Raw genomic sequence first — 15192 nt, 5'->3', positions numbered from 1 at the left:
GGATAGCACTTACTTGTCTGCTCAGCTAGCACCATTACTTACCGATCTGTAACGACCGAAAAATACAACCAATTTTAAATTTTTCAAAAACATCTCGATTCCATTAAATCTTTACAACAAGGTTTTCAATACAAAACATTTAACATGTTCCCAGAATCACAACACTACAAAATCACGAGGAGCGGTACGATCACGCCTTCGCCTTGCCACAGTCTCCTGAAGAACCTGAAAAACATGAAACCACAACTATAAGCCCGAAAGCTTAGTGAGATATCCCCAAAATACCAACCACAAATACCATACACGCATAACATCCCATATCATATCCGATCACAGAACAGCCATGCACTTCGGGTCCACTGTGTGACTGGTCCGCCGCACCGGCCTACAGTCCACCTGGTCCACCCTCCGAGTCTATGCACATACATCGAGTCTGCAGTGTGATTGGTCCGCCCGTTCCCGGGCCTTCAATCCACCTGGTCCACTCTTTGAGTCTACAGTATGACTGGTCCGCCCGCACCGGGCCTTCAGTCTCTCTGGTCCACTCTCCGAGCCTTCGGCACGTCTGGTCCGCCCTTTCGGGGCCTACAGCCTATCCGGGCCGCTCGCAAGGCCTTCGGGACAACTGGTCCGCCCTGGGTATCTTGGCCTACCGCACACAGCAGGACCCGCCTCAACCCAACTCCAGTCCAAACAACCATGTGCACATATACATAAAATCATATAGCAATTCACAGTCAACAAGCAGATCAAACATATCACATAGCATATCATCCCCCTAACCAGGATACCGACCTAACAGGTCACTAGCATAGCATCACCCTATCTCTCAGGATACCGATCTCAAACAGGTCTCTATATAACATCCTAGCTCTCAGGATGCAAACATAACATAACAACAAAATAACAACAACTACCCGGATCTCAATCCGATAAGGGCCGGCCTTGGTGCCTTAGACCCTATTGATATAGTGAGGATAACTCACCTCGAAACTGCCGACTGAACAGATAACCCGAACTGCTCCGATCACTGATACGATCTCCACCACTGGACAACCGCCAATGCACTGAACTCAAAACAACAATCAATAATTACCAAAATGCCCCTGGAAACCACTGGTCAACCCTTGGTCAAATACAAGGTCAAAGTCAACCCCTGACTGACCCTACTCGCCGAGTCAACCGTATGACTCGCCGAGTTCCCATAATCAGAACTTCACTAAATCCGCGACCTAACTCGCCGAGTCACCCCGAGAGTCGTCGAGTTCAACAACTCTGAGTCCACTCGCACACAACTCACCGAGTCATCCCTTGACTCACCGATTCTCGACTCGACCAGGAAATATTGGGGACTCTTCGACAAGACTCGCCGAGCCCAAGAACGGACTCGCCGAGTCTAAGGCTATCTTCAACCTACTCGCCGAGTTGTTCATACAACTCGCCGAGTCCCAGGCAATCTTCATCCTACTCGCCGAGTTGTTCATACAACTCGCCGAGTTCCAGGCCATCTTCAAGCAACTCGTCGAGTCCATCCATGTCACTCGCCGAGTACCACCGGTCTGAATCCATACAGAAGCACTCCAGGCCATGCAATTGCTCCAAAACATAGATCTAGCCTCCTACAACTCATCCATCACGTAAAGTGGCAAACTTTACGTGAACCTAAAGAGATCTAGGCCATTTGCACATTGGGCTAGGGTTTGGGGACATGATGGCTCCACAAAACACTCCAACACAGGGACTTTCATGCTCTCTGATCCTTCTCCATTCCAGATCTGAGGTAGCAACCTCAGATCTAACCTCTAGACTTCCAATTACATCCATAGACAAGTTCCCACAAACCCCAAAATGAAGAAACAACATAACAACAGCCCAAGAACGAGATATTACCTCCAAGGGATGCCCCAACTGCAATGTAATTCGAACCCAAGCAAAGCCCCTTGCTCCAAGCCTTCAATCTCCCAAAATTCCTTCAACAATTACTTCTCCAAGCTCCAATCCACTCAACAATGGTGCTTCTCCGCGAATTAGGGTTTTCTGGGGCTCAAGGGGGGTGATAAAGAGGCTGGGAGGAAAACATAATGTTCTTTATATAGGGCTCAACCCCGAGAATTAGGGTTTCCTCCACTCAGTGCCTACTCGCCGAGTCCATCTCACTGACTCGCCGAGTCGGCTACTTAACACACGACCCAGTCGCGACTCTACTCGCTGAGTCACTTTTTCCCAATTTACTCTTTTAGCCCTTCTACTCTACTCTTGATATTTCGGGATGCTACAATTCTCCCCCACTTAAATTAGGCTTCGTCCTCGAAGCCTACAGCACTTCAATCCCAAAGATACTCCCACATGGCGCCACCTGGCCTTAACCTGGCCAAGTCCCTCAAGGTATACCCATAGAAACTCAAACACACTTTCTTTTTCCTTACGGTGTCCTGATCACCGTCTCGAGCTGGGCACCGGCTGTACCCTCTGATAATCACACTCAATAACCGCGAATTAACCATGACGCATCACTACCCCAAATCTCAACATTCACTCGACCCATAAGGGCTTAGAAATCCATGAACCATCGGATCCCCGATCCGAATCCCACTCTATCCATTTCGCGATGATGGAAAGACCCATTCTCAATCTCAGAGCAACTCCCACAAGTTCTCCCCTTGTAATCACATACACATACTGAACTTGCTCCAGCACCCTCAGGTTGGGAAAGCCCGATACACTGATGATATCCTCCAACATCCCCCAAGATGAACCACTAATACACATCTAATACCCTGATCAGAATCACACTGAGAGCCCAAGGCCCTCTCCCTGCATCCCTTCCGAGCCTCTTGGCTCTACATCTGTGGAATTCCTCCGCAACCTCAGTAGACATCCCAAACCGGATGAGCTTCTATTCCACTGCCGCAACACGCTGCTCAAAAACCATACTCGAATTACTCTAATCATAACTCTGCTCTGCTGCTTTCACTTCCATGAACTTGCACTCCCTCTCGGAGTTACACACCTCTCTCACTTCCTTTTCCAAGGAATCCACTTGGGCATATTGCTACTCCAACAAGTGCCATGGTGCTCGCCCAACGCTACACCACCCCTTGCGTATCCGCTATCCATCCAACACATATACTCTGACTCTTGTCGCAGGGACTCTCAAGCCCATGCACTACCTCCACTAATCAAGATCACTACCCGAGGCCAGACCTTCTAATGCAAACGCACTACAACGAACACAATCCATATCCTCAAACTGATCCAACGAAACCTGCAGAGTCTTCAGCATGACTGGACCGCCTCACCAAGCCTTCAACCCATCTGGACCACTCTGTCAGAACCTTTAGCCAATCTAGACCGCTCTCAGTGCCTTCAGTTTGACTGGACCGTTCTCCGAACCTTCGGCCTGACTGGTACGCCTACCGGCCTTCAGTCTATCCGGACCGCTCAACTAGAATTCAACATTCCGGGCTATCCTCCCGGAAAATCTCCCATGCATACCGTTCTAGCCCTCGAGGGGTTCCGAACTCTAACTCCATCATACATACTTGATCCCGGCCTGCTCCCAGGCCCTCCACAATCAAATGCTCTAGGTCTGTATCCCGCCCCGCCTGCTTGATACTCACTCCTATCAACCTATACTCTGGGCTGACAGAACACTTGCTGAATCCCCACAGCTAAGCACTCTCGAATGCTCGACAATCTTCAAGAGAATTCTCCAATCCTCCCCCACTTGGGCACTAACTATCAACCACCGGTCGCCATCACCGACCTCCTAGAATAACTCTTGCGCAAGGAAACACTTACACGCGGACTGCTTTCCACAAGCATAAACAACCTCAATGAGAACTCACATCAACACCGATCATCCTGCTCGAAAGAACTCAATCTGCATCAACCACTCCTCAGAACGCAGATGCTACCTGGCCTGAAACCCAACGTCGGGTTTCCACTAATAACCCTCATGAATGATAACCAACGGAATTCCCAAAACCATAACCCATAACCAAAACCACAACCCGCAAAAGACAAATACCACATCGAGAACCAAACAAAATACCAGCTCATAAACATTATACCACAAAATCACAAGATAACAAAATATCAAGAAAGAAAGATACCCGCAGCTACATCCGGCACTGCTCTGACCTCCTCTGCTGCAAGCTGATAAGCACGACCTTGAGCCCTTGGGGGCTCCGCTCCACCCTGACCTCCACCTGTGATCCTCAAAGTGGGCGGTACTGGAGCCTACACCGGTCCTGCAACAAGTTGTGGACAGTTGACCCTCAAATGCCCAACCTGATGACACTGATAGCAAATCCTCAAATCCTGAACTGGCGCTGACTGCCGACAATCCCTCGCATAGTGCCCCTCCTTTCCGCACTTGCGACATGCACCACCGGATCTACAAACCCCGGTGTGACCCCTCCCACACTTCCCACAAGTGTGACTACTCAGATCTCCCACTCTAACATCAATGGTCTTGGACCGTTTCGGCGCCGGCTGCGACTGCACCGGAGCCTGCCTCAGCTCACGCAACTGCAACTCAATCTCTAACTCACGCCGCCTAGCGGCCTCCTGCAACTCCAACAATGTCCCGCACTTCTGCGCAGACACAAACTGTCTGATGTCCCTCTTGAGCATGCTCAGATATCGAGACATCTGAGCCTGCTCCGAAGCGAACTCTGGGCAAAACATCGCCCTCTCAGTGAACATCCTGGTGATCTCAGTCACCGATTCCGAATCCTGCTTCAGCTTAAGGAACTCCTGAGCCAATCTCTCCCTCTCAACTTGCGGAACATAACGAGTGACGAACATCTATTGGAACTGATCCCATGATACTGCAGCCCTCTGCGCATCTGAATATGACCCCGTGGTCAATCTCCACCAATCCTTCGCCCCGAGCCTCAACAGGTTCAGAGCACACCTCACCCTCTAATTAGCAGGGCAAGAACACGTGAAGAAACACCCCTCCACGTCTGATAACCACTTCATAGCAACAATCGGGTCCTGTACTCCATCGAATGTGGGAGGCTTCGTATTATCGAAGTCCCGATACTGAAAACCCCGACTAGCTCCTCCCCCTGCCGCTGCTACAGCCGCTGTAGCCGCCGCGGCAGCGGTCTCTGTGAGAGCCGCATAGCGCTCATCAAAATACTCAACCATGGCGGTCTTAATTGACCCAAACAGCTCTGGTAACTCAGCCCGGAACAACTCAGCAATCTCATCACGCAGGATCTCACGAATCCTCGCATCCAGCTCGCTCGTGCTCATCTGAACGATAACCTCGGGCGGCACCGATCCGCCCGGAACTCTCTCCCCAGCTCCCGATCCTGACCCGGATCCACTCTCATCATGCCTCAGAATCTCCATACTGAAAAACACCACACAAAATCTTAGAATCTTCCCACAACCTGGGATCCAACTCTCTCTCAACCCAACCCTTGAGATCATGGTTTCCCTGATACGCGTATGGGTCATGTGCTTTCAGTAGTACGGGCCCATACTACCTTCCACACCTACCCATTATTGTATGAAGTACTACCACAACGCACTAGAGAAACATGCATAACAACGCTCAACCCTCTCCACTAGAGGAACACTGAAAATATCCCATAAGGAACCCTAGGCTACAGGCATCACAAATCAGGCAACATATCATGAAATCCTGAAGATCCGTAGCCTATCACTAGCATGATGTTCTATCAAAGCTCAAAAACAAAGAACATGCATGGTATTTTGGGGTTACTTACTGGCTCTGGCTGATCGTACCTCCGCGTCCTCCCTTACTCATTTTGAAAACCATTTTAAATACTCTTTTGAAAACTCTCCTCGACTTGAGACTAGAGTCACACGAATGTTCCTCCAATTCACTCAAACCAAGGCTCTGATACCAACTTGTAACGACCGAAAAATACAACCAATTTTATCTCTCAGGATACCGATCTCAAACAGGTCTCTATATACCATCCTAGCTCTCAGGATGCAAACATAACATAACAACAAAATAACAACAACTACCCGGATCTCAATCCGATAAGGGCCGGCCATGGTGCCTTCGACCCTGTTGATATAGTGAGGATAACTCACCTCGAAACTGCCGACTGAACAGATAACCCGAACTGCTCCGATCACTGATACGATCTCCACCACTGGACAACCGCCAATGCATTGAACTCAAAACAACAATCAATAATTACCAAAATGCCCCTGGAAACTACTGGTCAACCCTTGGTCAAATACAAGGTCAAAGTCAACCCCTGACTGACCCTACTCGCCGAGTCAATCGTATGACTCACCGAGTTCCCATAATCAGAACTTCACTAAATCCGCGACCTAACTCGCCGAGTCACCCCGAGAGTCGTCGAGTTCAACAACTCTGAGTCCACTCGCACACAACTCACCGAGTCATCCCTTGACTCACCGATTCTCGACTCGACCAGGAAATATTGGGGACTCTTCGACAAGACTCGCCGAGCCCAAGAACAGACTCGCCGAGTCTAAGGCTATCTTCAACCTACTCGCCGAGTCCCAGGCAATCTTCATCCTACTCGCCGAGTTGTTCATACAACTCGCCAAGTTCCAGGCCATCTTCAAGCAACTCGTCGAGTCAACCCATGTGACTCGCCGAGTACCACCGGTCTGAATCCATACAGAAGCACTCCAGGCCATGCAATTGCTCCAAAACATAGATCTAGCCTCCTACAACTCATCCATCACGTAAAGTGGCAAACTTTACGTGAACCTAAAGAGATCTAGGCCATTTGCACATTGGGCTAGGGTTTGGGGACATGATGGCTCCACAAAACACTCCAACACAGGGACTTTCATGCTCTCTGATCCTTTTCCATTCCAGATCTGAGGTAGCAACCTCAGATCTAACCTCTAGACTTCTAATTACATCCATAGACAAGTTCCCACAAACCCATAATGAAGAAACAACATAACAACAGCCCAAGAACGAGATATTACCTCCAAGAGATGCCCCAACTGCAATGTAATTCGAAACCAAGCAAAGCCCCTTGCTCCAAGCCTTCAATCTCCCAAAATTCCTTCAACAATTACTTCTCCAAGCTCCAATCCACTCAACAATGGTGCTTCTCCGCGATTTAGGGTTTTCTGGGGCTCAAGGGGGGTGATAAAGAGGCTGGGAGGAAAACATAATGTTCTTTATATAGGGCTCAACCCCGAGAATTAGGGTTTCCTCCACTCAGCGCCTACTCGCCGAGTCCATCTCACTGACTCGCCGAGTCGGCTACTTAACACGCGACCCAGTCGCGACTCTACTCGCCGAGTCCACCCATGGACTCGCCGAGTCACTCTTTCCTAATTTACTCTTTTAGCCCTTCTACTCTACTCTTGATATTTCGGGATGTTACACGATCACTTCGGGATGATAGCAGTCTTGAGCTTTTTGTCTACCATGGGTGGCGACGAGTTATAGGGATTCGAGAAGTGATCTACCAGGAGCTCTGTTGGGAGTTCTTTTCGAAGGTTAGATTCATCAAGGAGTCGAGGCTCTAGGCCGATCATCCAGTGTTTTCTTTTCGCCTAGGAGGCGTATCCGGCTCCTACAGCATCAAAGAGTTAGGGAGGTGTCTAGGGATTTACACTGCGGAATAGACTCTGAGTCCTCATTTTTATGCATTTTTTGACAACTGTATGAGTGTTCCTCCCCAAAATTATGACTTTATTTAGGTTTGGGCCCATGTTCGGGAGACCTATGTCTCCTGCTTGGCCAAGGAGAGTGCCTTCCATTCTCCTATCTATCGGTTGCTTCATCGATTGGTTGCATCCACCATTTGTCACATACATAAGTGTGAGAAGGTTCCTTATGGCGACATTTTCTATATGTGGTGCCTCACTCAGATGGAGTTTCCTCTTCACCTTCCTTTCGCACTTGCTCTTTACCTGTCCGGTATTGCTCTCGGTACCACATCCTCGAGCAGTATTTGCAGGGGTCACTAGGTTACTAGGTTAGCCATATCATATGAGGTTTATACTAGTGGTATGGTCCCCATATCCATCCGGGAGCTAGGTACTACAACTCTCGGGAAGATGTGGGTGCTAACTACGGAGGTGGGTAAGCCATGTCGGGTACTAGGTGATGACATCGTCGAGCCGATTCGGCAGGTGTAGCCGGAGGTCATTCCTGAGCCTACCTTTGTCATGCGTCAGAGACCTAGGCACACGGATCCTGATCATCTAGATTCTACTATTGGAGATGTGATGTGGTGTCTCACCATTGCACAATAGGAGCACCGTTGGATGATGGCTTTGCTTATCGTGGTGATGCGACATCTAGGGATGGACCATCCACCGTTTCATAGCACTAATCCCGTTGTACCCCTCCTTTTCAGCCACGTAAACTGGTTACGATGGTGTCGGTCCATCAAGTATGCATCTTGGAGACACCGATGACGATGACGATGATGATGATGACAATGATGACAACGATGAGGAGACCGAGACAGAGTCGGAGGGTAGTGAGGAGTAGATTTGTGGGTTTTATTTTGTATTTTGATACTTTATGATGTATTTTCACATATATTATTTGGTTTGGGACTACATTTTATGTATTTATGGTTTTATGTTTCATTTTTCTATCCCAATTCAGATGATGTATTGGTTCAATCAAGATAAACATAGTTGATCAGACTATGCGTAGGAGTGACTCAACATTTGCACACTGAATTTACTAGATATTTATCTTTATGTGTTGCATTTCCATATATGTTTATTTGTGATTGGCGGCTTATTATTTTTTTTATACTTCTAGAATATGTATGGATCAGCCAGGTAGGAAAAGTTGGTAGGTAAGACCATTTTGGCATATAGCTGTTCTGAAATCCAAAAACCCAATGCGATAGTTCCAGTCTAGTTACCTTTCCAATACATAATCTATCAGTAGGATATTTTATGGTATAAAATTTTAGTTATAGGTTTGAGGACAAACCCAATCCAAGTATTTGACCTAAGCTATAGTCGTAATTCCTAAAGAAATACTAAGTCGCTATATCAGAATATCTAATGATCCTAACGTATTTTAATTAGGATTATCTTTTGTTAACCCTAATTTACTATCTTTTAAAAATTTCTAATGATCCTAACATATTTAAATTACCATACCAGGAATCCCTAATGGTAATCTAAGCTCTAAGGCAATTTTTAATGTATTAACATTATCCCCTGTAATGGATGCTACGACCGTAGATGTACCTTATATGTAACTTATATGGAAGGTATCCTGCCGAGATCGTAGCTAGCAATTGCAGTTGGGGTAGTCATGAACCCTATAGATCTATACATAACTTCTTAGCTCTCGCAAGTTTAACGATTATAGGTATTAGGTATATGTCGATTTTAATCAAGGCTTATGGATGAATAACCAACTCACAAACGCATTAACCCTAGACTTTTATCTCTTATCTTTTAATCTTTTATCTTTATCATAATCACCCCCTATACATACATAGATACATACATACATATACGCATACACGCACACATCACACTATCTTTATATATGCCTCTCTCGGGTATATATCCTAAAATGATATATATATATATATATATATATATATATATATATATATATATATATATCCTAATTATGGTTATTTTTATAGGATATTCAGGTAGCGTAACAACTAACTACAATGCATATCCTAAATCTTGTCTAGCATAACTCCTAGGTACTAAGCTTTCCTAGGGATTTGACCATTATAACTGATGGGTTTTGAGTATAACAAACAAAAACCTATGTGTGCATGCAACCCTAATCTTGATCTATGTTTTCTCTAATTGAATACACAACTTTTGAACATCAAATGGAAAACCCTAAGACTAGTAGTATATTTTTCGAAATCAACAAATAGGGTTAGGAAAACATACCTTGATTGTTATATAATAATAAAAATGAATCCAAGTCTTCTTGAAACCTTGAGAGCAAGCGTCACAAATGTCACATCTCTAGTGGTTCACACACAATACAAGCAAGAGGATGAGAGAGGAGAGAAGGGAAAAACTTGAGAATTTAAGATATCCTTCTAGGGTATTTTGTGGCCAAAATTCCTAAGGGTAAGGGGTGAATTATAGTGCAGATAGGATGTCCTGGATAACCCTAATTTGAATATAATGTTATTAATTCAAATTTGATAATTATCCACCTCCTTAATTATCCACATGGGATAATCTAGAAACCCTAGATTATCCATATGAAATCGTCCACCTTCTTCCCCAGGAAGGTTATGGAACCCCTTGCTCAACTATTGAACAATTTCACTTTAGCCCCTACACTTTTAATTAATTCTTTTAAGCATAAAATTAATTCTAATTAATTCTTGATTAAATATTAACTAAATATTGTTATTTCTAATTAATATATTATTCTCATAATATATTAAGAAATTATTTATTAATCAAATAATAAATTCAACGTGTCTCTCCAAAAGCCATCATGTGTAGTTGCTAGTTTATAGGGTAACCCAAAAAGATTGTGCTACTATCAATTCAAGTATATACCAATTATAATTGTGGACTTAGACACCTAATCCAACAGTCTCCCGCTTGGATAAGTCTAATAACTATAATTGCTAGTATAACTTGTAAACTGATTAGCAAATTATAGCTCTAAAAGTTGCTGACGAACTCTGACCTAGTTAGTTATGTGTCGTAAGATAAGTGATCATATAATCCTCCATTCTGCAATATATCATGTGGAAAAACGACACAGAACATAATAATCTCATTGTCGAATACTTTGTTTCCCGATTTCTAATTTGTAATGAGAACCACTAATCGAACACATCAATTTAGTCTTGGACGAGCCCGGCACAATAAGTCAACATCAAATCATCGAGGGGGCCAATATATCGCTTTTCCTATTAAGGGGAAAGGAACATATAAAGTTTGAACTATATGCTTATGCTATTTACTCACCAAATCATGCATACAATACATTTTAAAACATCAAGTTTGTAACACCCAAAGTTTTGAAGACCAAGAAAGGGAAGAAAACCCTAAGTTTAGGGGTCGACTCGGCGAGTCCAAAGAGGGACTCGGCGAGTCGGAGCGGGATCCGGGTCGAGGAGTAAGTGACCGACTCGGCGAGTCGGCCAAGGTGACTTGGCGAGTCTGTTCTGTGCGAGGAAAACCCTAATTCTGGGAGTGTATCATATATAAAGGGTGTTATGTCCCTCCCTCAGCCCCCATATCACTCCAGAAGACCTATAAACCTTATAATTCGTGTGAGCTTCCATTATCGAGAGAAATAGCTTTGGGAGGAAGGAAACTTTGGAGAGAGACTTGAAGATAAAGAAGGTTGCTTCAAGGGAGAGGTGTGTGCTCGAGATCTACTTCAGTTTGTGTTCATCTTGGAGTTATTAAGCTGCCATTTTCCCTTCTTTGCATCTAGATCTATTTTGTCATGAGATTTGGGGGTTTTATGGTTGTTTGAGACCCAAATCGGGTTAGGGGCTTAGATATGTTGTTGCCACTTCAGATCTATGGTTGGGTTAGTCCATTATGTCATAAAGCATCAGGAGTTGAGTAGTTGGTGAAGCTCTTGTGTCCTTAAATCAAACCCTAATGTGTTTTGAGCCTAGATCTCTTTAGTTATACGTAAAGTTTGCAACTTTACATAGGGATGGAGTTTTGGAAGTATGGATCTACGGATTGGAGTCCCTGCATGACTCAAAAGCCCTTTGCATGTTAGGAGATCTGAATGGACTCGGCGAGTCCTTTGAGTGGACTCGGCGAGTACCATGAAGATGAGGAGGAACTCGACGAGTGGGATGAACAGCTCGTCGAGTCGGATGAAGATAGGCATGAACTCGGCGAGTTGGATGAACAACTCGGCGAGTTGTATGAAGATTGACGTGTGCTCGGCGAGTCTGTTCTTAGACTCGGCGAGTCAGGTCGCGAAGTCCCAAACCCTTCGAGTTAAGACTCGAGTCAGCGAGTCGAGCAAGGACTCAGTGAGTTGGACAGGACAGGAATCGGGAATCAGTAGACTCGGCAAGTCAGGGGATGACCAGGCGAGTAGAGTCGCGAGTGGAAGGACTCTGGACTTATTAACTCGGCGAGTCAGTAGGGTGACTCGACGAGTAGGGTTGACCTGGAAGGTTGACTTTGACCAGGACTTTGACTTTGACCTGAGTTGACTTGGTTGTCTTTTGGGGGTCAGTTAGACTCAGTGTTGCTTTGATATTGTTAGCTCTGGAAGCAAGTAGAGCAGGAGTTCAGTCAGTGGACGGGTAGTGGTCAAAGGGTTTAGCAGCAGCAGTTCAGCAGTATCAGGTGTGTCTCCTCACTGTCTGTATGGGTCTAGGGCATCAATGCCGACCCATTTAGAATATGCATGAAAGACCAGGGGGCGGCTCCTGGCGCACAGTATGATATTATGTACGACAAGAAGACCCGGGGGTTAGCCCTAGGCAATATGTATGAAAGACCGGGAGGTGGCTCCTGGCGCATTGTATGCTATAAGATATGAAAGACCAGGAGGTGGCTTCTGGCACACTGTATGCTGTTTAGCTAAGTAGAGTAGTATGTACGGTTGTCTGTGTGATACTTGCATAGAAGACCAGGGGGTGGCCCTTGGCACTTGTCTGTAAGACCGGGGGGTGGCCCTTGGCATTTGTCTGTAAGACCAGGGGGTGGCCCTTGGCACACGTCTGTAAGACCAAGGGTGGCCCATGGCACTTGTCTGTAAGACCCAGGGAGCGGCCCAGGCTTGACCAGGAATACCACGTGCAGCCCGTGGCATAATGGCAAGACTATGTTTGGCACACAGCACCTTACTTGGTTATGGATAAGTCGGTTATGTATGGTTCTTGGCTATGAATGGTTTGTATGGTATGTGGTATCTGGGGAACTCACTAAGCTTCGTGCTTACGGCTTTCAGTTTTGGTTTCAGGTACTTCCGGTAGCGGATGATGGAGCTCGGGATAGTCGCATGGCACACACCATAGATTAGTCAGCCTGGGAATGTTTTACTCTGATAATGAACATGTGTTTTGAAAACTAATACTCTGTTTATGTTTGAAATGATGATTTTACTTTAAGTGATACTTTATTAAAAGAAATTTTTGGTCTTGAATTTTGGGACGTTACAAGTTGGTATCAGAGCCTTGGTTTGAGGGATTCAGGCATACTCTCGGGTGTGCCTGAACTCAAACTGAGGGGTCGGATAAAAAGTTTTCAAAAACGAAAAGACAGTTTTGTAAAAAGAATTTTGAGAACGAAAAACAGTTTTAGAAAAGCAAAAAGAATTCAGAAAGAAAAGAACTTTGAGAAGAGAAAAGAGGTGTGGTGCATGCAATCAACCGAGCTCGAGTAAGTACCCCAAAATACCCATACAAGTTTATGTTATGATTATCAGTTCATAGAACAACATGCTAGAATAGGACTAAGGATCTAGGGATGATGCCTTATGTGCCTGTTATTTGTGCTTTTGAGCTGTATAGTAGTGCTGAATAGACAGTAGTAGGATAGCCTGTTTAGGTTATGCCTGAGTTTATGAGTTTGTGTTGCATGCTAGTTCAGATTCTTGCTATGTGGATATGATTGCTTGAGTATGTTGTGGTTAGACTTTCCCCTTGTCCGAATGCTGCTTGCTTTGTGCATTGTGGGATTTTGAGTGATGGGAGTTAGCCATTAGATAGATACGTTACGTCACATGTGATCGGGGTTGAATAATCTCAGAGTGCTGGATTTGGCCCTATTGCGCAGCTCTTGTCTGAGTCCAACCATTGTAGGGACGAGTCTTTTACTTGAAGGATTATCTGAGCCTCGTCACATGTGATGGTATCTAGGTAATGGCTAATTGGCATCGCGAGGAAGCCTTCAGCAGCTGAGGACTGGTTTGAGCTGAGTTAGAGGTTTCCCTAGGGTAAGCCTAGGATGAGATAGTGTTGGGAGCAGTATTAGTGGATAAGGGACCTGGCGGAGTCAAAGCAATTCCTGAGGAAAGTACGGATAGACGTGGAAGGTAGTATGGGCCCGTACTACTGGAAGCAGAGGATCCGTACTCGATTCGGGAAGGGCAGAGACAAGACCGGGAACCTGGCAGGGTATGTTTGGTCTCGCATCAGTGATGAGTATTCTGATAGTGGTTGTGGTATATTTTCAGCATGGTGACATTGCGAGAGAGACCAGCGGGCCGATCAGGCGCCAGAGAGGGATCAGGCTCGGGTTCAGGGGCCGAGCAGCTCGAGGAGCGAATGAGAGAGTTGATATCAACTGAGGTTACGCGCAGTATTCTAGCTCAGACTCCTGTGATCTTTGACACGGTTAAGGAGGGTATACTGGAGATTTTGGATGAGAGGTTGGGAGCCTTCCGTACTGAGATGATGGCATTGATGGGAGCGTGTACCTTGACATTTCGAGAGCTCAGAGCTTGCGGGGCACCAGATTATCATGGGGCTAGGGACCCCATTGCTAGCAGCAGATGGTTGGCCGATGTTGCCAACGCTTTTCGTACCAGCAAGTGTCCCGAGGGGGATAAGGTTAGACTCGCCTCCTGTCTTCTGAAGGACAGAGCGAGGGATTGGTGGGAAGAGATTGGTCATGCTCTGGGAGATGATGTCGCATTGGACGCGATGACTTGGAGCGATTTCTCGGCCAGGTTCAGGGCGGAGTTTTCGCCAATGATTGAGGTGCAGCAGCTGGCACGAGAGTTTCAGGATTTGACGCAGACTACTGAGACTGTGGTGGAGATCACCGCCAAGTTCAGGGAGAGGGCTCTTCTTGTACCGCAGTATGTCGCGGATGAGGAAATGAAGAAGGCTCGGTACCATGAGATGTTGAGAGCCGACATCAGGGAGTTCGTGAGCAGGTCCGGCTGTAAGACGCTGGAAGATATGATTGCTAGGGCTCGAGAGAGGGAGATCGATCTCGAGATGGAGAAGAAGAGGAAACCGGAGGCGGTTTCAGGTTCAGGAGGTTCGGGCAAAAGGCCCAAGGTTTCAGATCACAGATCCAGGATTCGACCGAGCCAAAGTCAGTGCAGCACGTGCGGGAAACCGCACGAGGGAGTGTGTCGTTCCAGGGGTTCCGGCTGCTACAAGTGTGGCAGTGATGGTCACGTCAGCAGGGACTGCCCATGGGGGGTAAGCCCATTATGTTTTCACTACAATCAGGTGGGCCACAAGAGGACCGACTGTCCGATGATGAGGGGAGGAGCAGGGAGTGCGC

Source organism: Lactuca serriola, chromosome 6, assembly GCF_051521515.1.
Source record: "Lactuca serriola cultivar US96UC23 chromosome 6, Lser_US96UC23_V15, whole genome shotgun sequence".
NCBI classification, from domain to species: domain Eukaryota; kingdom Viridiplantae; phylum Streptophyta; class Magnoliopsida; order Asterales; family Asteraceae; genus Lactuca; species Lactuca serriola.
The sequence above is the reverse complement of the archived record's forward strand: the minus strand, read 5'-3'. Positions refer to the sequence as shown.